The following is a 24,198-nucleotide window of genomic DNA, read 5'->3' as shown; positions in this document are numbered from 1 at the left end:
TTGTCTCTGACCATGGAGTCTCTCTCGTACCCACTCACCTTCCCCTCTCCTTCCGGCTCCTTCTCTCCCTCCCTCCTGCCGCTTCCCTGAACAGAACTCTAATTCATCTTCCCCACGCTGGCTGGCCCTGGCGCCCTTCCTTTGGCAGAGCTCATTATTTTAATTAAACTCTGGGATCTGTTTTACTAGCCTGACATCTTGCTTAGGGAAACCAAAAGAGGTGCTGCCTGGGGCCAGGACGGGAAGCCGCCAGGCACTGTGGGAAGGTTTCCATCGCCCTTGCCCTGTCCGGGGAAGGGGCCCGGCTCTTAAAGGGGCAGCTGGGCATGGCGGCTAGGGTTTGAGGTCTGGCTTGGCCTCAAAGCCCCATCACTTCCTCGGGCAAGCTCCTTCCTGGGCTATAAAATGAAGAATTAATAATTCTTCTCTCATAGGATTTTGAGAGGTTTAAGTGAGTTAACACAGTACTCTTCATATGACCCACTGAGGGTCATAAAATCAATTTAGTGGGTCACAACCACCACTGAAAACCCAAGAACAACAACAACAAACAAACAAAAATGCCACAATATGTCATCACTCGGATCCATGTTGTGTGAGGAGCCTTCATTTCAGGGCGGGAATGCTCTCTGGTTTGTTTTGTAAATGTCTCTCTTCCTCAGGCGGCCCTTTAGAAGGCTTGAAAGTACAATTAAAATACTCAGCAAAGTTCATACAGTAGATACCCAAACCATGGTGGCTGACGTTTTCTTGTGGGTAGCAAGAAAAGACTTCCTGTTGACTCCTCTATAGCATCAGTAGTTTCACCCCATCTTACACACAGGAAAACACTCAGAGAAAGAAGAGGGTGTCCCATGCCAGTGGACCAAGCAGAGCTGCAAACCCTGGCCTGACCGGGCCTGAGTACTGCCTACCCTCCCATCTAGGTCTGCAGGCATGCATGCGTGCTAAGTCGTTTCAGTCGTGTCTGACTCTTTGCGACCCCGTGGACTGTAGCCTACCCGGCTCCTATGTCCGTGGGATTCTCCAGGTAAGAGTACTGGAGTGGATTGCCATACCCTCCTCCAGGGGATCTTCCCGACCCAGGGATCAAACCTGTGTCTCTAACGTCTCCTGCATTGGCAGGCAGGTTCTTTACCACCAGAGCCACCTGGGAAGCCCCAGGTCTGCAGGAGGTGGAGGAGTAATCCTCTGACTGCTAATGAGAACTCCGGCCTGGAAGGACTCGGGTCTGTCTGGGCAGGGGCTTCTGGGGCTGGGGCTACCCTTGGCTGTGACCCCAGAGGCAGCACAAACCCCCAACCCAGTGATCTTGCCTCTCTAGTACCCCACATCCATGTCAGAGGGGAGAAGGCTGCAGTTTTTCTGCTTCTTTCTGGGCTTTCCAGAAGCCAACAAGTCTAGGGGAAATTCCCAAGTGTAGCAAAGGAAGATGCGGTGGCTTGTGCAGGGCTGTGAGGAGGGGTGGCCAGTCTGACAGGGTCTGCAGGCTATGGAAAGGCAGGGGGAGGAGGGGAGGGGACCACTATGAGGTCACAACAGAAAACAGGCCCTCAGCTGAGAGGTGGGAAACCTGGGTCCCAGGCTTAATTCTTCCCCAGCAGGGTTGTGTGCCTGAGGGCCAGTTCCTTCCCTTCTCTGGGCCTCAGATTGTACGCCTGTATAATGGGCATGGTGACTCTGAGGCCCTTTAGGAAGCTCACCACTCAGACATCTCAAAAACGCTCCCATGAGCCTGCGATTCTGATTCTGAGAAATCTCCTCAACTTCCCCAGTGGGGAAGGCCTTGTATATTTATTCATCCAACAAACATTTATTGAGCACCTCCTGTGTACAGGGAGCTGGGGACACACAGGGGATCAAGGCAGACCCAGTCCCTGCCTCTCATTCTAGGGCACGAGACAACAAGCAAGACAGAAATGACCGAGTGCTTTCAAAGCCCTGAAAGAGGGTCTTGGGATAACAAGTGAGGGTAGGGGGCCTGCTTTACCAAGATGGTAAGGAAGCCTTCTCTGTGGAGGTAACACCTGAGCTGAAACCTGAAGGGTGAGGAGGAAGGAGACCCAGGGAGACCTCAGGACAGTGAACCACAAGTGCCAAGGCCCTGAGGCTGGAGGGCCAAGAGGCCAGGGTGAGGAAGAGGTGGGTGAGATGGGAGAGGCCGTCAAAGCCAGATCAGGCAGGGCCTTGAGGCCTTTGATTGGCTTTGTTCCCAGTGCTCCGGGACACCCTAGGGGCTTTTGAGCAGGGCAGTGACTGGATCAAAGTGTTTTTAAAAGATGCTTCTGAGTGGAGAATGGGTTGCAGGGGTGACAGAGGACAGGGGGACACCAATAAGGAGGCCACTGCTGTTGTCCTTGCAGGATTCAGGAACCTGGAGCAGGGTGGTGGTGGTGAGGGATGTGGGGACAAGCAGTCAGACTCTGGATCCCTTTTGAAGGTGGAGAGAGCGGTCAGGGAGGGCTCCCGGGTTGGTGGCCTGAGGCTCTGGGAAGACGGGAGTGCCCTTAGCCGCAACAGGGAAGGGCCAGCACAGAGCAAGTGGGGGCTTGGCTTGGCCTCGCAAAGTTGGAGACACCTATGGGACATCCAAGTGTCAAAGCCAACCTCCTCCCACCCAGCCCGGCCCCGCCCGCCCAGATGCCGGGTGGAGGGGAGCCGGTCCTGCGGCAGAGACTAATTCCCATGACCCAGTTCTGTCTGCTGGTGGCTATGTGGGTCACCTGGACGACAGCGCCGTGCCGCTCAGAGCCTGTCCCGCACACACCCTCCCCTGGCCAGTGTTTTCAGTTCTCTGGACCCTGCGGCCCCGAGAACACTGAGGGAGGGAAACCGGAGCCTTGCTGGTCCACTGGCCCGTCTATGAGCCCCGGAGCCCCCGTCTCTGCTCTTGTTGTACCCTCTGCCTAAAATCCCCTCTCCCCTCCTTTTATTCTTTTTTTTTTTTAATTTTTGGCCACACCCCACAGCATGTGGGCCCTTGGTTCCCCAACCAGGGATCAAACCCGTGCCCGCTGCATTGGAAGGTGAAGTTTTAACTCCTGGGCCTCGGGGGAAGTCCCTCCGCCCCATCTCCCCTCTCAACTCTCACATATTCTCTCCATCCTTTTATGTCAAGCCCAGAAGCCGCCAAGAAACCTTCCTGGGTTTCCACTTAGAGTAATAGGTACCATATTTTAAATGCCTATTAAGTGCCAGGCTCTGTAAAAAGTAATTTATCTTTCTGGTCCCATCTAATCTTTGGAGATAGACATTACTTCTTCTGTTTTACTGATGAGAAAGGGTTGAAGGAGGTAAAGTCACGATCTTGAGGTCATGTGAGGGAAGTGGTAGGGGTGGCAGAAATTCAAACTATACTCTGTCATGTTTTACAGAGCAGCTTAGGTACTTATGTGCCTAAGGGACTTTGGGCTCCTCAAGAGCATAGATTGAGTTTATTTAGTTTTTGCATCCCCAGAATCTGGCACAAGCCCTCCATAAATGCTGGCTGGCTGGGTGGCTGGATAGATAGATGGATATGTAGGAAGATAGATGGATGGATGCCTAGTAGATGGGTGGGTGGATATGTGGATGGGTAGGTAGATGAATTATAGATGAACAAGTGGCTAAATAATGGATGGATAGATGGATAGATGGTGGGTAAGTACATAGATGGGTAGATGGAAGGAAGGAAGGATGGGTGAGGTGGATGGAGTAGAAAAAGAGACAAGAAAACTGTAAGAGATAGACAGTTTCCACATGAGAAAGCTGTTCTTGCACATTAAGTCATTGGTGATGGTCCCCTCTGACCTCAAGGATCAAGCAGTTCAGAGGTCAGCTCTTTTCAAAGAAGGCAGGAAACAGATCCACCATACATTCAGCACCTGTTATGGATCAGGCACCATCCTAAGAACTTTGTGTGCATTAATCAATCCTCACAAAAGCCCTATGAAGAGAGTACTATTCTTATCTTATTTCTCAGATGAGAATCAAACCACTTACCACAGGAGTGAGACCCCCATGGATGATCATAGTGCTGCCTGTTGGTGGGATGTGAATTAGAAGCTACAGTAATTCCAAGGTGTCACAGAGGTAAAGAATCTGCCTGCCAATGCTGGGGACACGGGTTTGATCTCTGGGTCAGAAAGATCCCCTGGAGTAGGAAATGGCAACCCACTCCAGAATTCTTGCCTGGAAAATCCCATAGACAGAGGAGCCTGGTGGGCTACAGTCCATGGGATGGCAAAGACTCAAACAGAACTGAGCATGCACGCATCATCTCAACTCTGAAAGGTTTTCTGACCCCACGGCCTTTGTACTTACTGGTCTCTGCCTGGGGCCACCTCCCATGATCAGCTCCTCCTCACAGTCAGATCTTAGCTCAAACATTTCCTCTCAGAAAGGCCGTTATCAAACACCTTACTCAGTAGCCCCCCAACTATTCTAAGAATTACTTACGGAGAATACAGATTTGGCTGCTGAGGTAGAAACACAAATAGATGTGGCTTATGCAATATCAAATATGTTTCTTCTCTTTCTTTCTCAGTAAGGAGAGGTCACTGGTTCTTGAAATGCGGTATATACATCTGAGGCGTGTGGGGCCCCCACAAAGCAGGAGGGTGCAGTGGTTAAGAAAGGGCTCTGAATCCAGCTCTGCCTGAATCCAAATCTCACCACCATCTCTCACAACTGAGGTCAGGTGGACCTGGCACAAGGACCTTAGCCCCTCTGAGCCTGTATTTCCAATCTGAAAATTCAGTTGTTAATAACATGTCTAGTTCATAATAATCCCAGGAATGAATACACACAAAATGTCCAGAGCAGGGGTCAGCAAGCCAGGGCCTATGGCCAAGTCTAGCCCACCACCTGTTTTTGTATGGCCTGCCAGGTACAAGTGGTTCTTACATGTTTCAGTCACTGAAAAATATCAAAGAAGAAATCTCAATTCAGAGAATATGAAAATTATATGAAATTCAAATTTTACTGTCCCATAAAGTTTTATTGGAACACAGCTCATTTGTTTCTGTCTGTTTCTGGCTGCCTTCATGCAAAAGATGCTGCTTCCCTGGTGGCTCAGATGGTAAACAATCTGCCTGCAATGCAGTAGACCTGGGTTTGACCCCTGGGTTGGAAAGATCCCCTGGAGAAGGAAATGGCAACCTACTCCAGTATTCTTGCCTGGGAAATCCCGTGGACAGAGGAGCCTGGCAGGCTACAGTCCATGGGGTCACAAAGAGTCGGACTCATCTGAGCGACTAACACTTTGACTTGTGCCAAGTGCAGAGTGAAGCAGGAGAGAGGCAGCTTTGTTTCTGCTTCAGATGTAAACTTAGGGCTCAGTTTTCACCAGAAAGGCATAGAGGGGTGAAATATTTATTTATTTGGCTGCTCTGCATCTTAGCTGCAGCATAAGAACTCTTAGTTGCGGCATGTGTGATCTAGTTCCCTGACCAGGGATCAAACCTGGGCCCTCTAAATTGAAAGTACAGAGTCTTAGCCACTGGACCACCAGGGAAGACCTCTGCCTCAAGGTTTGAACCGGAGAAGTCAAAGAGTGAGCAGGAGAGGCAGGCCATGCTCTCAGGGAGCTAGAGGCTAGCAGGGAGCCCAGACCTGGAGGCAGAAAGCATGGTAACAAAACAGAACAACTCGAGACTACAGAGAAAAGCTGGTGATTAATTGCCAAGTAAAAGAACAATGGGATCCAGTGGGACTGGTGTGGCCCAGAAAAAGGCCTTGATTTTGAGGCAGGGCATCTCAACCTCAGTTCCGTGGGAGAATCCTTTGTTGTGGGGGAGGGGGGCTGTCTTGTGCATTGTGGATGTTTAGCAGCATCCCTAGCTCCACCCACTAGAGGCCAGTATCAGGCCCACCCCACAACCACCGTGACAACTAAGACCTTCCGCTGGGGGTACATTGCCAATTGTCCCCTGGGGAGCGAAACTGCATCTGGGTGAAAACCAGAGTTTTCAGGTGTAATCTAAACTGTTGGCATCTAATTTGGAAAGCTTTTAACCCTCCTGCAGCCTCAGGTGTAGTTCATCAGTTCAAATGCATCCTGGCATCAAGCAGGTAACTGTCATCAGCAGGGCTGCTGGTTTGAGTCCTCTGTCCTACAAAATTAGGCTGACTCTGAAGGTCATTCATTGTACATATGGGGAGGGTGAGGCCCAAAGATGGGGAAAGACTTGCTGAGGTCACACGTGGCAGAGCTGGACCCAGAACCAGACTCAGTTTCCCCAGCCATAAAATGGGTTAGACTGGATGGGGAGGGCGGCCTGGCAACTGTTCTCTCCCAAGACTCAAGTGGTGCCTCCTGTGAGAAGTCTTCCCTCCTCCCACTCCCAGATGGATGCGGTTTCTCCCAGGCAGTGGGCTCCCCCCTCCCCTGGACCCTCTCACACTGCTTTGCAATGATTTGCGTGTCTGTCCCTCTGCTGCCTAGACAGGACGGACAGTTGGGTCTTACTTGCTTTTGCAGACCTGGTGTCTGGTCCAGAGCTGATCATCTTTAGTTCAAATCTATGCATTTTTATTTAGGTATATATGCAGTATACCAGCCCTTCATTCATTCAACCGGCAACCCCCGTGCATCAGGCACCACAGTGCTAGGAGTTGCAGGTTTGGCGATGAACACAATAAACATGGTAGACTGGGCTCCACTGCACTGTATCTCCTAGCAGAGCGGTGGAGATGGGCATTGCACCTCATCCTGCAAACATTCAAACTCATGTTGGCGGGGCCAGGAAGAGAGTGAGGCGCCCAGGGTGTAAAATTTAAGATGTTCACCCTCGAAGTGGTACAGGGTATGCCCCCTCCTCAGCCTGGCCCTGAAAGCAAGAGCAAAGAGACGTGCTCTCATCAGGGAGGCAGCAGAGGGTCATGGAAGGTGCCCCGAGAAGGGAAGATGTATAAACACACACATCACTCAGGGTAATGGTGCCCCACCCCCTAACCAATCCAAGCCCCCTTTATATGACGAATATTCTGTGAACTCCTCACCACTAAATGAAAGTCATAGCTAATACACTTGACTTGGTCGGGAAGATCCCCTGGAGAAGGAAACAGCAACCCATTCCAGTATTCTTGCCTGGAAAATCCCCCAGACGGAGGAGCCTGGCAGGCTACAGTCCCTGGGGTCGCAGAGTCGGACACGACTGAGCGACTTCACTTTTCACTGTTCCCTGGCAGTCCAGTGGCTAAGACTCTGCACTTCCACGGCAGGGGGCACTCCCAAGGGTTTGATCCTTGGTTGGGGAACTAACATCCTACATGCTGCACAGTCAAAAAAAAAAAAGAAAAAGAGGTAGATAATATACTTGACCTATGTACAGAACTCATCCCCCAGCCAAATCAATACACATAATGCCCTAACTTTAGCAGAAAGGAGAATTACAAGGAAAATAATTTATATTAAACTTGTATGCATTTCAATATACAAATGCCTGGTCACGACAAGGACTCCAGAAAACACGATGAAGCGTCAGGTGCGTACCCTATACATAGAAGCGCTCCGAGTGCAACAGAGACAAAAACGGAGCCACAGGTGTGCTGGCAGCCCAAATACCACGAGTGGCGTTGCCATCAGCCGCGTGGTTTTTCCAATGTCGTGAGTATCTCTCAGTAAAGTTCTGAACAGATGAAAGTACAGTTCTCCAGCTGTTTCAGTCAATGGTTGCATTACTGGAAAATTCGGGATATGTTAAACCTTGGCACTGGTGGAAGATATTTGAGGTGTTTAGATGTAAAATGGAGTCAGAGTCTAAGTTGGAGAAATCATAAGCAGCCCTGTTTTGTGCCGTTCAGGTCACCCAGCATACCAGCCTCTGCCCCCTGGGTGCCCGAGTGCCCCCCCATCCTTGGGACAGCCTCACACTTTTCCAGGCCTTCTGGGCAGAATCACTGGAACCAGCCTCCAGCCAACAGCCAGTCTCCAAGCAGAAGGCCACTCTTATCTGTTGGTCCTTCTCTTCTCAACCTAATGGCTTGTTTACACTTCATTTACATTATCAGGGGCCTGGCACACTGACAGCAGCTTCTCTACTTTTTTTTTTCCAATTTGTGCACATCCTCGGCAATTAGCCTTGTAAGTAAAGGAGACGATACCAGCAGAAATGTCCTCCTAGACCAATCTGAACCAGGCTTGTTCCCATGAAGTCAGCGGCCCCTGGCTGACTCCACCGTGAATTCTCAGCTGCTCCAGACCAGCCCTGTGGACATTAACCAGCTCCCCTGCGTGCTCACAACCAGAAATGGCAGCTCACGAGGTCTGGAACCCCTGCACTTGCTTCTTAGAACCAGAACCATAGTGAGTGCTTCTATGAGCTAAAGCCTTTTTTTTTTTTTTTATAATTTTGTTGATTTATTTTTTTGGCTGTGCTGGGTCGTAGCTGTGGTATGTGAGCTCTTCAGTCTTCACGCAGGAGCTTCAGTTGCGGCAGGTGGTATCTAGCTACCTCATCAGGGATCGAGCCCAGACCCCCTGCAGTGGGAATGCGGAGTCATAGCCACTGGACCACCAGGGAAGTCCCTATGAGCCAGACTTTTAACTCGAACAGACTTTCTTACCCAAGCGGCTAATGCATAACAACTGGGTTTCTCTCCCTTGAGAAGGAAAAGACAGAAAAAGAAAATTTCTTTTATTTCCTCCTTCATCCTTTCACCTTTCCCAAACGAGCCCCGCCTCCACATTAGACATGCACCTCCCGGTCTCCAAGAGGGAGATCTCATCCGAAATAAAGTACTTCACTTCTTGCCTTTAGAATTTCCGGATTTTAAGTCCTCCCAGTTGAAAGCTAGGGATCTTTAAGAGTAAAGGATGATGATTCATGATTCATCTTATGTAATTATCCTTGGAAACAAACCCATGAGGCATGTGAACCTACTGTGTGTTATTTCTACTCATCCTCACCACCTCCAGGGTAGACCTTTCTCATGCCCGTGTTTCCTCATTTCCCGTGAGGAAACAGAAGTTCAGAGAGGGCTTTGACTCGCCCAGGGTCACACAGCAGGTCTGCTGCAAAGCCGGAGTTCACCCCGGATCCACTGTTCTCAGAGCCCACCCTTGTTACAGTCACCCTGCCGCAGAGTGCTTTTCCTTCTCCCAGGGTAGAAATAGCTGTTTACTCTATTTTCTATGAACAGGTTTCCAATGAGGCCTCCAGAATGTGTGTGATCAAGCCAGCAAATTCAAAAATACAGCTCTTATTACGGAACTTAGTATTAGCCAGCCACCCACCCGCCTGGCTCTAATTAAAGGCCTGTCTGTCTTCGGCTTACACATCTCGGCTTTCTGGGGCCTATAATTTAACCAGTTGCAATCAAGCCCCGGAGAGTTGCGGGTAGAAGACTGGCCTCCCCACTCCTCGCCTTACTGAGGCTAGTGATAGAGAGACAGAGTACCATTAATATGGCCTTGGGTTCGAACCCTGACTCAGCTGCTCGGGTGAGGCCAGCAAGGTACAAAAGTGCAGGATCAGTATTATTGATTTTTTCTTTTCTTTCAAACTCCAAGATGGCTCAACATGGCAGATCCTGTCTTTATATAAGATATAGATATTTTGTTCATCATGCGTTTTTTTTTGCATTAAGTATGATTTTCTAAAATAGTGCGCTAAGATATTATGTATCTTGATTTCTGAGTTTTGGGAGACTTCAGCTTTGTACCCTTAAATTTTTTCACCCTAGTCTTGGCCCTGGTGCCACTTCATATAACCTTTGTCAAGTTACCATCCACTCGCCTCCAAGCTGCAGTTTTCCCACCTATAAAGTGGTGTTACTAATAGGACCTACCTTATTGTGTGGCTGGATCTCAATCCCTGGCATACAGCTGGCACACAATAATAGCTGCCAGTGTGGGGGAAGAGAGAAACTGGCATTGGCATTGGGGGTGGGATGAGGCTTTGATGCAAGGCTGTGCATCACCGGGCTTCTCCCATCCCTAGCTCCCACTCACTGAACACCAGCCCCAAATGTGACGATCAGAAATGCCTGCCCACCCACAGTTTTCTCAATGCCTCCCAGAGGACTGCCACCACCACTAGGCTAGGTCATCATCTTGGAGTCACACAGACCTGGGCTCAAATCCAGGTTGTCATTTAGCTGTGTGACCTTAGGCAAGTTCCTTAACCTCTCTGAGCCTCTTATGTGTTTTTTTTCCTTCATTTGCAAAATGACACCAGTATCTCATAGGGGTGATTTGAGTGTTTGACTATCCAATTTGTGGTAGTTGCTGCTGTTATGATTATGTCATTTGTATTCAAAGCAGTAAGCTCTTCTTGGAGCAAAGCTCTCTGTGGCAGTTTGTGGGGGAGGAGGGAACCAGCTACCAGATGAAGTTGTGAAGGAAGAAGCAGATCTAGCCTGCTAAAGTGTATTGTTTGAATTGAACTGTATTTACATATTTTAATTAGTTGCCAGCATTAACAATTTGGAAGATTTCATGGGGAAAAACTAGACTTGTTTGTTTGTTTGCTTCTCTTAAGAAGTCAGAAAATGAGGCCGCCTTTGGACCACCTCTTTTCCCTCCAGGAGCTGGTGAGAGGCAGCTTGAGCATCCCTCCCTACGGGAATTTTACATCCAGCCGACTGGAGCTGTTTGCACTTCTTGCCTGGGTCCCACAGGCCACCTCGTTTGCAACCCCGGCTGGCTGTGAGGGAGGGGGAGGGACGGAGCACTCCTTAGGAAGCTGGAAGGAAGGGTTCTAAAAGGAAGCAAGGGAGTAGGTCTGGGTTGTCAGGGAAGATAAGAAGTCCTGGCGGAATTCGGAGTGCCTCAAAAGTGGCTGAGAGAATCAGGTTTTATTTGCTCAATCTTGCAAGCTCATCGCAAATTGCTAAGAGCCAGGAAAATGTTAACATTCTAGGGATGGAGGCTGAGAAGAGGCATAGCCAGAGCAAAAACCTGGATGCTGGAATCCTCCTAAATTGCCCAAGGAAAGTGGGCAGAGGCTGGGATCAATCAGAGAGGGGATGGAGCACCAGGTCAGAGACCCCTAATCTAGTCCTGGCCCTGCCGCAGACTGGCCTGGAGACCTTGGTCAGTCACTCCCCTCTCTGGGCTGATCCTAGACTCTTACCCTAGAACAGGTAAAAGGGAAGCATTGAACCAAGGAGGCCTTTCTTCAGGCTCTGAAATTTGAGGTCATCTTCTTCATTACACTCATCATCATGCCAGTACACAGTAGGTGCTTAAGCAGCGTGGTACTGTTTTGGCACACAGGTGCACGGAGCTGTGTGGTAATTTCGCCCCACCCAGGGCTGTATTCTCTGAAGGCAGGGCTTAACAGCCCTAGGAACAGCCGGAGAAAGTAGCTGTGTTTGTAATCGCTGCCTGGGCTGTGGGCTGGAACTCTAGGGAAGATTCCAAACACAGGCAAGACAAAAAAAAAAAAATGGTTAGATGTGAGCTGGGGTCCCTTGGAGGGCTGAGGGCTCAGGAGACAGACTGTAGGGACGAGGTAAGGGAGCCTGGTCCTTAGCAACCACTGGTCCGGCTCAACTGTGATTTCTCTGAGGAGGGAATCAAGTGGTGAGTACCTTACCCATGGCAGCTGCCACAGGGCCTGACATGCTTGAGGGATGCATGAATAATTGAGGAAAAGAAAGATGGAGACAAACACAAATATAGGAAATGAGAGAGAGGAAAGGATGGATGGATGGATGGATGGATGGATGGATGGATGGTAGAAGACCAAAGGATATTGGATGTTGCAAAAGTGGATAGAAGATGGATGAATTTTAAAATGCACCATGAGTGGAAGGAGGAAAGGATGAAGGGAGGGACGGAAGATGAGAAAGAGAGAGAAGGAAAGCGGGAGAACTGACAGATGGAGAGCTGGGTGGAAGAACGAGCAGGTAGACAGTAAGTCAGTGAGAGGGAGGAAGAGGAACCGTATCTGGTTGCATAGATGAGTGGACACATAAATGTCAACTGGTAAGTGGCTGGCTGGCTGGCTGAATATAAGAATGGAGAATAGGTGAAAGGAAGGAATTAGATGTGCGGTAGATGAATGAATGGATAGAAAATTGAGTGGATGGATGAAAGGATGGAAGAAAGGAGGCTTAGGTCCGCCTCTGAAAAACAATCCACTAATAAGCGTTTATTGAGCCCCCGCTGTGTGCCTAGCCCCATACTAGACACTGTACAGACAGAGAAACAAAGTCAGGCTCCTTCCCCACCTCGCCCCCATATTCCAGAACCCCCTCCCACACACACAAGGAATTCACTGTCCAGTTGGGGAGAAATATTCAGAGGCTGGGTCCGTTGGCTAAGACAGCTCAGGTAAGAGGTACGATCCACAGCAGTCCATCAAGTCAGCCTGCAAACCAGGCTCCTCCACTTCAGTCTCAGAACCCTGAGTAGGAGCAGAAGATCCTGGCCAGACTTCTTGTGTGGGCTGCGAGGAAGCTTTCTGAAATGTCTCCCTGACTGGCAGCTCGGTGAGAGCAGGAACCACGTCTGTGCTCACCGCTGCACCCCAGCATCTAGTGGAACCCATCCTCACACACAACGCAGTCAATGGCGTTTCTTCCATAAATGAATGAGTAGATGAGGGAATGAATGAATGGAAGCCTAGTAGCCTGTCCTATGGCTGGAGGCAGACCCCATCACCTTTGCAAACCTCAGTGCCCTTGCCCCTGCCATGGATTATGAAAGAGCTTTGTGGGATTTCCCTGGTGGGCCAGTGGCTAAGACTCCGAGCTCCCCAATGCAGGGGGTCTGCGTTCGATCCCTGGTCGGGGAACTAGATCCCACATGCCGCAACTAAGAGTTTACATGCTGCGAGGAAGTTCGAAGATCCTGCAAGCTGCAACTGAGATCCGGAGCAGCCAGATAAATGAATAAATAAAATAAATATTTTTGAAAGGAAAATGCTTTGTAAACTAGGGAGAGATTTACAGATGGAAAGTCTGACGTTAATAGAGGCAATTGTAGTAACACTAGCACCTATCATAGGAGCAATAAGAGCCCCAGAAGTGATCACGTTCATGGTGGTGATGATGGTGTTATTACTGGCAGTGGTAAAAGAAGTATTAATGAAAGTAGTGATTTTATTGATGATGACAGTGATGGTTATTTTCTTGGTGGTAGGAAGAACAAAACTATTGATAGCTATGGAAAAGAGAAGGGAGGACGTTCTAGGAGGTAAAAAATATTCTGATTTCAGTTGCAAGTGACAGAAATCCAATACGAACTGGCTTATGCTCGAAAAGAAAGGGAGGGATGATTTATTGGCTCAAGCAGCTGGAAAGTCCAGAAGTAGCTCTGGCTTCTGGCCCAGATAAACAGGCCCTCGAACCATATTGTGAGGACTTGTCACTGCAACTTAGTCTCTCTCCATCTTTGGTCTCTGCCTTCCCCTGGATGAGCTTCATTCTCAGGCAAGCTCTCTGGGTTTCCAGGCCTCCCATCTCCCAGCTAGATATTCCCCTTGGAAAAAGAACTGCTCCTCTCCAGGCCCAGGGTGATATCCAAAGTCCCATGGCTTGCTCTCATTGGCCCATTTTGTATCACATGTCCATCACTCAGCCAGTCACTGTGTCTAGGAGGGCTGGAATATGCTGACTGGACCAGCCCGGGTCCTATGGCCACTCCCAGAACTGGAGGTGGATAGGTGACATCAGGGAAGGAGGACAGAGATGTACGTGGCAGGAAACCAGTGGGTGGCCTTCAGAGGCAGGGCCAGGCAGGTGACAGAGATCAAAGGGCCTGGTGCAGCAATTAATTTTTATCCTCCCTGTGCTCCGGGGATGGGGAACAACTCTTAAGTTGGATGATAGAGCGGAGCTGAGCTCACATCCTGGCTCTGCTGTATGCTAGCTGTGTGACCTTGGGCAAAGTACTTAACTTCTCTGTGGCTCAATTTTCTCATCCATAAAATGAGATGACAAAAATGGGTCGTTTTGAGCGTTAAACAACTTATTGCTTAGAGCGGGGCCTGGCATATAGTAAGTACCGAATAAATAGAAGTAATGTTGCCAATTTATATAACTTAATGGGGGTTAAAATCTCTTCTCTCTGACTGGACACTCATCTCCTGGATCTTCATACAGCTGTAACCTTCTCCTTCAGGCCTCAGTTCAGATGTCACCTCCTTCAAGAAGCCCTCCCTGACCACCACAGCTACCAATACCCTCCCCACACCTGGTCACGCTCTATTCCATTAACCCATTTTCTTTGTAGTACCTGAAGTGACCTTGTTAATTTATGTTTTCTCATTTAATATCTGTTCCCCACACCCAAATGTCAGAGTCTTGAAGACAAAGTCTGTCTTGGTCACTCTGTGTCCTGAGAATCTCAAACAGGGCTGGGCATGTAGCTTTGGCTCCATAAATGTTTGCTGAGGGGACTTCCCTGGTGGTCCAGTGGTAATGCAGAGGGTGTGGGTTCAATCCCTGGTTGGGGAGCTAAGATCCCCCATGCCTCTCAGCCAAAAAAATCAAACCATAAAACAGAAACAGTATTGTAACAAATTCAATAAAGACTTCAAAAATGATCCACATCAAAAAAGAAAATCTAAAAAAACGATTGTCAGATGAATGAATGGATTCCTCTTGTTTTCCTTGACACAGTGTCTTTGTACAGTGTTTCCCGCATCAGGGAGGACTCTGGTAGAGATGCGGGCATGGGGGAGGGGTGCAGAGCCACACTCCCCACAATGGCCGGGGTGGAGCGGGGTGGGCACCTGGATGAGCCCGTCACCCTCTGCCTTCAGAGAAGTGCTCCCTTTAGTCTGTGTCCCTGGCTGTGTGCAGGGTCGCAGCTCTGGGGGGCCTCGGGGGGCCAGGGAGTCCACTTTGACTTGGGTCAGCCCAGCCAAGGTCAGGCTAAAGCCGGAAGGCTAGGACGCTCGGATTACACATCCTTACATGTCCGGCTGCTTAGGGGGATTAGTGCAAACACCACGCCTACCTGTCCTGTCCAGGACCGAGACAGGGGCCCAGGAGGGTGGGTCACAGGCTACCTCTGTGTCCCCACCCTTCAGGCCCATCCTGCCCTGGGGAAGCCTCAAGACCCACCAGACACTGGGCCAGGACTGACAGACAGCATGCCTGTATTTTCCGAGCATCTTCATTGCCATTTGCTGAACGTCTCCTGTGTTCCAGGCCTGAACCCAGCATTTGATAGTTTCTCATTTGGTCCTTCAAGACGGCGGACTGGGTGGGGGAACTTCCCTGGTGATCCTGTGGTTAAGAATTCTCGCTACCATTCCAGGGGGCACGGGTCAGGGAACTAAGATCCTACATGCCATACAGCCAAAAAAATGAATTTAAAAAACAAAAGATGGCTTTAAAAAAAAAAAATGTGGTTCCTCAATAAATAGTCATGGAGCACCTACTATGTGCCTGCACAGGTCTAGGTACTGCGGACACAGAAGTGATAAAGGTGGTCGCTATATTCATGGAGCTTTCAGAAGGTAGGACACAGTCAGTGAGGAAATAAAGATTTTTTTAAATGCACTTCAGCTCCTAAAGCAGGGGATAGAGGAGGGGAAGGGAAGCCATGGCAGCGGGTGAGATCCGGCTTATCCTTCTTCTGGTCTCAGGAAGGTGATCTGTGCCCCAGAATCCACTGTTGGTCGGGAGGAGCATCGTTGTCTGGAAGTTAAATGTGCTCCTCTGCCCATGGAATTCTCCAGGCAAGAATCCCGGAGTGGGTTGCCACTCCTTCCTGGAAGGGATCTTCCCGACCCAGGGATCAAACTCGAGTCTCCTGCATGGCAAGCGGATTCTTCACCATCTGAGCCACCAGGGAAGCCCGAATATGGATCATTGTCCCATAAACATTGGCTGAATGCCTGAATGACTATTCTGCTGTTGCTCAAAAGCCCTCCATCGCTCCCCATTACCTGCAGGGTCTCCTGCAGACCCCGCAGCCAGTCTTCACAGCCCATCACGCCCTGGCCCCAGGTGCTCCTCTGGCCTCACCAGTGTGTTCCTCCCTGTTATTGCCATCTCAGAAATGGCTGCTACCGGCCTCCTGGTTGCTCAGGACAGAACTCGGGATTCCTTCTTGACTCTTCTTTCCCTCACCTCACATGTCTGAGCCATTGGCAATTTGGTTTGTTTTACCTTCAAAATATGCCTTGAATCTGTTTTCTGTATTCTCAACAGCCACCGCCATCTCTCACCTGGACACCTGCCAGGTCCTCTCAGTTGAATTCTTGCTTCCATGTCAGTCTCCCCACAGGCTGTTTACCAAATGCAGCTGGAGGGTCTTAAAAACCTACACGAGGCCATGCCACTAGCCTGCTGAGAAGCCCTCTGTGGCTTATTGTGTTCTCAGAATCTAAACATCCTCTCGAGTCTTCAAGGCTTTCTTCACTTCTCTTTAGGACCTCATCTCCAACACCCCTTGCCTTCCTCCCAGCTCTGGGCACATAGCTCTCCTTTCTCTTCCTCTTACAATCTATTGCCTGCCTCAGGGCCTTTGCACTTCCTGTCACCTCTCCCTGGGACACCTTGTCTGCCTGTCTTCCCATGCCCGGCTCCTTTGCATCCGTCAGATCTGCCCCCAAATGTCAGCCCCTCAGAGAGGCCCTCCCTGGCCACTTGCCCTAAAGTAGTCACTCCTCCCCTCCCTATTTTTTTAATCCTATTACTTTGTTCTATCGGCAGGATGAGGAGCGGAGAATGGTTGGGGGGAGGGCATCAGGGAGATCTAGAAATGGAAGAAAATGCAAAGAGGGGTCTGGGCAGGAGGAGAAGGCGGCAACATGGGATGAGATGGTTGGATGGCATCACCGACTCAATGGACCTGAGTTTGAGCAAACTCCGGGAGATAGTGAAGGACAGGGAGGCCTGGCATGCTGCAGTCCATGGGGTCACAAAGAGTCGGACATGACTGAGCCACTGAACAACAAAGGAAGCCACAGCACGACCAGGAAGAGCAGACCATAGCACAGAGTGGTGGGGGGCTAGAGCGGGCAAGGATTCCAGCCCCACACCCCTGATCTAGAGTATCCCACGGGCCCAGCTGCAGACCCAGCGTCCTTAAGGGGCCCATGACTGCTTCCTTGGCACTGTTTGAACCTTTCCTTCATCGCTGGCCACACTTCTAATGATTTATTCCTAGGCTCACAGACCAAGATCCCTGCAGAGGCCAAGCAGGCCTCATAAACAACTTGCGTGGGCCGCCTGTAAGACTTTAAAAGCTCAGGCCTGGACGAGCTGGCGCTCAGCCCTAGCCTGGGGTTCACAGAGGAACATGGGCTCAGAGGAGCCAGAGCTTCATTTTTTTTTTTTTGAGAAGTTGGAAATCTGAGTTCATAGGGGACATAAATGTTGGCAGATAATTACTGTGTGGGCCCACATTACCCACCCGTAGGCAGGCGGAGCCCTCCAGTTGGACGGGGGTCTCAGTTCGCACTTGGCACGGCCACTCGCCCTTCACCAGTACCAAGTGGCAGTCTGGGGTGTGCCTGTTCCCCCATGGTTTCATCCCTGCCTCCCAGACACCTGTGTGGTGGAGACTATCCTGAACCCCACCTTACAGATGAGAAAACTGAGGTTCAGAGAGAGGTATGATTGTCCACGCCAGGGCTCAGCCTCTACCTGGTGCTCACTTGTGTGGCCCCAATGCTAAAGAGATTCTAAACTCTGAACTAAAAGGTTTTACCCGATTTGCCTGATTTCTTCTTCCATCTCTGTCCCCTTCATACAACAGGAAACCGAGGCTCAGAGAGGTTAAGTAATGTACCAGAGGTCACCCAGCTGGCAAGAGCCAGGATTACAGCCCAACTTCGGTCCAGTGTCAGAGCTTGCAGATTAAACCCTTTATTATCTGTCCAGCTCCAAAGAAAAGCTGAAAAGTTCAAATGGCCACAGAATCCTTGGCAATGCTGAACCATTCTCTGTGGACACACCTAGTAAGTGTAAGTTTCAGTGCTAGGACTCTGGGCCCTTCCCTGGAAACCTTGGGTTGCAGCCAGGACCCTCAGATGGCATTTTTTGGAGGGACTGGAAATCTCAGGAGTTTTGTTTAAACACTGACATCCTGGCAGCTGATTCATTTTATTTGCCAACTCCTAAGCCTTGGTTCCCACTCTTACCAGACCCCAGCACAGTTTGGAGGTTTCCAGATGGAATCTGGAACCTGAACAGCAGCTGGGAGCTCCACATGGTGTATCTCTTCCAGTCCTCCATCCGCCACCCTGTGGTTTGTGGGAGAAGGGAACTGGCATTTACTGAGGACTTATTGGATGCCAGGCAACGTCTGTGTTGTATCTCAGTGCGACTCAGTCACTTTCTGGCTGTGTGCTCCTGGGCGAGTCACTTTGCCTCCATGAATCTTAATTTTCTTGCCTGTTAAGTGAAGAGAAGAATTTTGTTAGCCAGTCACTTTTTATTTGAAAGAATCAGAAACCCAGATCAAAAAAGGGCACTGATGGGTTCATGTTATTTCAAAGTCCAGGGAATGATCTCAGGAAAGGCTGCATCCAGCTGCTCAGCTAGTGTCATCAGAAACCCGCCTTTACCTCTTAGCATGGAGCCCCCTACACTGGCTGTATTCTTGGGCAGGTCCTTTCCAGAGGGCCAAAAACTACTCTCTGACCCCCATAGGTGGATATCCTGTCAACTCAGCAGTCTCTGATGAAATTATTTCCTAATAATTTCAGAAGCAATCCCAGAATGAAACTCGGTTAGCCGGTTTGAGTCAGGCCCACACTGCTAAACCAATCATTGTGTCCAGGGGAATAGATGAACCGTGGTGTTGGAGAAGACTCTTGAGAGTCCCTTGGACGAGCAAGGAGATCCAACCAGTCAATCCTAAAGGAAATCAACCCTGAATATTCATTGGAAGGACTGATGCTGAAACTGAAGCTCCAATACTTTGGCCACTCATTGGAACAGCCTACTCAAAGTCTTAAACATCAAAAACTACATGGGACTTTCCCGAAGGTGCAGTAGTTAGGACTCAGTGCTTTCACTGCCAAAGGCCTGGATTCAATCCCTGGGTGGGGAACTAAGATCCCACAAGCTGTCTGTGCAGTGCAGGAAAAAAAAAACAAAACAAAACACCCTACAAAAATATCTACCTCCCAGGTACTTGTGAGAATTAGAAGAGATAATATGCTGGGCCTGGCTCTTGTACCTGCTCGGTTAACAACTTACCTTTGTCTTTTCTCTCCTGGATCCCTGACTATCCCCCTGACCCAGCATGCCCACAACCAGAGTTAGGCAAGGCTGAGTTCAAGTTCAATCCTAATTCTCCTGTGTGACTTTGGGCATGTTATTTATCTGCTCAAAGCCTCAGATTGGTCCTCTGAAAAGTGGTGGTCCTCTGAAAAGTGGAAGTGATAAAACTTACCTCCGGGGATGGTTGTGAGTAAAAGCCTAGAGTGAGTAAATGATATGCAGTAGGTATTCAACAGGTGCTGGCTTCCACTCTTCCAGCCTTCCCTCTCTGAACACACCTGCCCCAGCCAGACTGGACTGACTCTCAATCCCTACCTCCAGACCTCTGCATCTGTGGTAACCTCTACCTGGAATACCTCCTCCCATCTCTGCTTGCTGGAATCCATCTCAAGTCCTTAAGTCCAGATGAGTCCTCCTGCTAAGGAAGGCTTCCCTCTCTGTGCCTTGGTTTTTCCCAACTGCAAAATCAGAATGAGAGTGTCTTCATCTTAGGGTTGACTTAGGGAGTTAATAAGACTGCCGATGGAAAGCAGTTGGCACAGTACCTAGCATGAGTAATCAATAAATACTAGCTGTTATTATCATATCATTGTTATTAGATGTTCAGCTGCTAATACCAGCTTGTGTTTCCCCATAATGCCTCACACAGGATGATGACTCAATAAACTTGCTGCATTTGGGTGGTCCAGTTGGAGCCACAGTTCCTGAACCCACCCACTCATCCATCCATCCAACAACCATCAACTCATCTATCCATTCATTCATTCATTTATTACACCGATATTTTTTAGTATATCCATTCATTCATTGCACCAATATTTTTGACCGCCAACTCCTTACCAGGCTCTATGATGTGCAATAGAGATCCAGCCTTGCAAGACAGACACAGTTGCTGCCCTCACAGTGCTAACCTGGGTGGGTAGGCAAGGAGAAAATAAATGAGTGGGCAAATGAATAAACAAGATGACTGCAGATTGTGGCTCATCCCCAACAAAGTGAAAGGGTATGTGGTGAGACTGAGTGAGTAGGGAGGAGTTTACTCTGGATCAAGTTGTCAGCGGCACCACTCTGAGGAGGAAATGTGAGGAATAAGAAAGAGCCAGCCATAGAGAAATCTGGAGTGAGGGCATTCAAGGGAGAGCAAATAGCAAGTGCAAAAGTCCTGAGGCAGGAATGTCCTGGTATGTTAAGGGGCAGCTGGATGCTAGTACTGATAGAGGAGAGGGATTGTGTGGGAGAAAGCAGAGGAGAAGAGATCTGAGAGGCCAACGTGGATCAGATCCAGCAGGGTCTTGTAAGCCCCATAAGAGACGGGACCTTATTTTGAAGGCAGTAGGAAGCCCCTGAGGGGTAGGGTGGGGGCGGCTGTAAGAAGGGGAAGGACAAGGCCTGGCCTCTACCTTAAAAAGAAAGATGCTATGACAGGGACAGTAAGAGCTGAGCCACACGTAAGAAGGGCATTTAATTCAGTCTGGGGAAAGTTGAAAATGCTTTTTTGAGGAGGTGACATTTCTGCTGAGTCCTGAAGGAAGTCAGGAAGCAAAACTGTGTGGAGGAGAGGGGCGGGGGAAAGGGCACTCCAGGCCCACAGAGCAGCAAACGTGAAGGTGCCGAGGGATCCGCTGACCCCCTTTTATGACGGGAAAATGAGAGGCTGCTGGAATCCAGAGAAGGAAGGCGTCAAAGGAAAAAAATCAATGGCACTTGTTAAGACGGGGAGGCCGACTTATTCGGGACCGCTGTGACCAGTGTGGGGACCACTGTAGTGGATGGGGTTTTACGGTAGGAGAGAGTCGGGGGTCAGCTCTGAGCACGGCTGGAGCGAGTGAGAGTTATAGCCAAGGAGCAGGGTGGGGTCAGTGGATGGAAGATCACTAAGAGGAAACAGCAGCAGAAAAGGGGGATTCTGTGGACTTCCCTCGTGGTCCAGTGGCTAGGACCCCACGCTCCCAATGCAGGGGGCTGAGCTCAATCTCTGGTCAGGGAACTAGGTCCCACAGGCTGCAACTTAAAAAAAAGATCCCTCAGGCTGCAACTAAGACACAGCACAGCCAAATAAATTAAAAGATAAATAAAAATAGACGTTTTTTAAAAGGGGGGGATTCTAGCCAAATTGACCTGACAGGATCCTTGGCTGAATATCCAAGGGACTCCTTTCCAAAGCGGATCCTTCGTGGGGCAGGAAGAAACGAGTGACAGTAAAACTGCTGCGGCTAATACTAAATAACAACCACGATCTGTCCTGCGCTTAGGATGTGAGGCCCGGAAATCCTTTCGCATTTGCCCTCATGACCTCTCTCACCTCATCTCCTCCACCTCTCCCTTTCACTCACCCTGCTTCAACTGCACTGGCCCAACACGTTCCCACTTCAGGGCCTTTGCACGTGCTGTTCCCTCTGCCTAGAGTGCTTTTCCAGCTGATGGTCACATGGCAGCTCCTCCTTATCACTCAAGTCTCCACTCCAACATCACCTCCCCACAGAGGCCCTCCCTGACCAAAGCAGCTACAGTAAATGCATCTCATGGGCATCTTCTTTCCCACTGACCTGCTTCATTTTTTCCTAGCAGCTGTCACCACCCGAAATTATCCTGTTGGCTTGCTGCTGTTCACTGCATGTCCCTTCCCTCTACAAGATGGTCAGCTCTACACAAGCTGGGATTTTTGCCCAGTTTGTTCACTGCTATATCCCTGGAGATTAAAATGGTACATGGCATCATTGAACAAATGAATGAGGTCAATCTTAATAAAAGCCTCACCATGCTGATATTATTATTCCCTTTTTACAGATGGGGAAACTGAGCCTCAGAGAGGTGAAGTTCCTTGTGTAAATTTTCACAGCCGTATGAGGGATACAAACTCTTTGGCCTCCCTCCAATGAATAACAGCAATAGCTAATTGTAACAGGTCCCAACTTAGAATAGTCTTATGTTGGGATTTCCCTGGCGGTCCAGTGGTTAAGACTCTATGCTTCCACTGCAGGGACCTCAAGTTCAGTCCCGAGTTGGGAAACTAAGATCCTGCACGTACATGGCATGGAAAAAAAAGAAAAAAGAACACTCTCATATCGAGCTGAAGTCTTCCTCTCAGTTTCTTTTCTTTAAAATGAGCCACTAACGTTCACTGAACCCTGTGTGCCAGTCATTGTCTCAGTGAATCCTCAGTGAGGTAGGAACTGCTTATCCCCATTGCAGAGATGAAGAAATTGAGAGGCTCAGAGAGGTTAAGTAACTGGTCCAAGATCTCACAGCTGGAAAAATCAAGAAGCTGGGATTAAAATGCAGGTCTAGTTCTTAACCAGTGCATTCTAGTCCCTCCATCTCACTGGACCTAGTTCATTCATTCATTGTCTTTAAATTCACTTATCCTGCTTTCTTCTTATATGTGATGAATGAGTGAAGCCAGGCTCACTGTTAAAGAAAGTGGATGAAAATCCATATTACAGAGTCTCCCCGATAATGACGATCTGGCAACATCATCATTGTTTTTAACCTCACGTTACTACTGAAGGACTCACAGCAGGAGGAGAAGCATCAGTTTAGCTCTTGTCTTGCTATTCACCTGGGCTTGCATTATTAATACTCTCTCCAAGCGGTTGTTTCTTTGTGAGGATCTTTGTAAGCCATTCATGTTTGTCTGTAGTCTTCCCTTGTGGCTCAGCTGGTAAAGAATCCGCCTGCAATGCGGGAGACCTGGTTCGATCTCTGGGTTGGGAAGATCCCCTGGAGAAGGGAAAGGCTACCCACTCCAGTATTCTGGCCTGGAGAATTCCATGGACTGTATAGTCCATGGGGTCGCAAAGAGGCAGACACAACTGAGCGACTGTCGCAAAGAGGCAGACACGACTGAGCCACTTTCATTTTCACTTTCATCTTTGCCTTCAAGGAATAGTTTGGTTAACACCAGAGTATTGAGGACTTCCCAGGTGGTGCTAGTGGTAAAGAACCCACCTGCCAACGCAGGTAGATGTAAGAGAAGCGGATTCAGTCCCTGGGTGAGGAAGATACCCTGGAGGAGGGCATGGCAACCACTCCAGTATTCTTGCCTGGAGAATCCCATGGACAGGGGAGCCTGGTGGGCAACTGGGCACACAGGACACAAAGTAAAGAATCTGCACTGCATCCACCAGATGGATTCGAATACCCTAGATTATGCTGCAAGATGTACAAACACACAATTTCATGACTCTACGTCAAAGTTTATTCCTGACTCGTGCTATTTCCACTAAGGAACCAGTAGCAATCCCGCACAGCTCTCTTCTGAGTGGTGACTTGAGAATCCAGCAGCCCCATCCCGTCAACCTGAGAGCTCCGTTCCTGCAGCAGCAGGTCCTCAGTGGATATTGTGTGAGAAAGATCAGCGATATGAAGACACTTGGCTTGAGAATGCCCATGCTCAGTCGTGTCCGACTCTTGCGACCCCATCGACTGTAGCCCACCAGGCCCCTCTGTCCATGGGATTCTCCAGGCAAGAATACTGGAGTGCGTTGCTGTTTCCTTCTCCAGGGGATCTTCTCAACACAGAAATTGAACCCGCATATCTTAAGTGTCCTGCATTGGCAGGCTGGTTCTTTAGCACTTGTGCCACCTGGGAAACTGTAAGAATGCCCAGCCAGAATTAAAACATAGGTCTCTTGACTATCCAAACATCCACACATCCACTTTACCTCAATATGAATCTCTAGAAAGACTAAAATGCTACATGAAGAAGAACTATTGTCAAACCACCCAAATGCCTCTTTCTAAATGTATATTAGAGGCACTCCCTTGTGGTCTAGAGGTTAAGACTCCATGCTTTTGCTGCCCAGGGCCCAGATTCAATTCCTGGTTGGGAAGCTGAGATGCCATAAGCCATGCAGCACAGCCAAAAAAAAAAGTAGAAGAAAAAATATATTGGCCATTAACCAGCAAATCTGGCTATTGTCAAGCATGATCACTATGGAGCCATCATTCTGACATTAGCCAGAGTAGTACCCAAAATCTCAGCTTCCAGACTAACACATTTAGCTTTTCTAGCAACCCAGCCACCTCGGCCAAGCTCTCAGACACGATCCTTCCCATCCCCATCCTGCCAGACTCAGC

At 49.2% G+C, this 24,198-nt stretch overlaps 1 protein-coding gene and 1 non-coding gene across 2 annotated transcripts in view; one reads left to right on the top strand and one right to left on the bottom strand.

The window, feature by feature from the left end:
* KCNB1 (potassium voltage-gated channel subfamily B member 1) overlaps positions 1-24,198 on the top strand; it is a 103,056-nt gene that overhangs the window by 65,199 nt on the left and 13,659 nt on the right. The gene's annotated exons all lie outside the window — the stretch shown is intronic.
* On the bottom strand, positions 5,422-5,494 carry TRNAE-UUC (transfer RNA glutamic acid (anticodon UUC)). Its single transcript has one exon. It is a non-coding gene; the product is annotated as a tRNA-Glu (tRNA).

This window comes from Giraffa tippelskirchi, chromosome 13, assembly GCF_054371585.1.
Source record: "Giraffa tippelskirchi isolate mGirTip1 chromosome 13, T2T-mGirTip1v1.2.pri, whole genome shotgun sequence".
Lineage (NCBI taxonomy): Eukaryota > Metazoa > Chordata > Mammalia > Artiodactyla > Giraffidae > Giraffa > Giraffa tippelskirchi.
The sequence above is the reverse complement of the archived record's forward strand: the minus strand, read 5'-3'. Positions and strand labels throughout refer to the sequence as shown.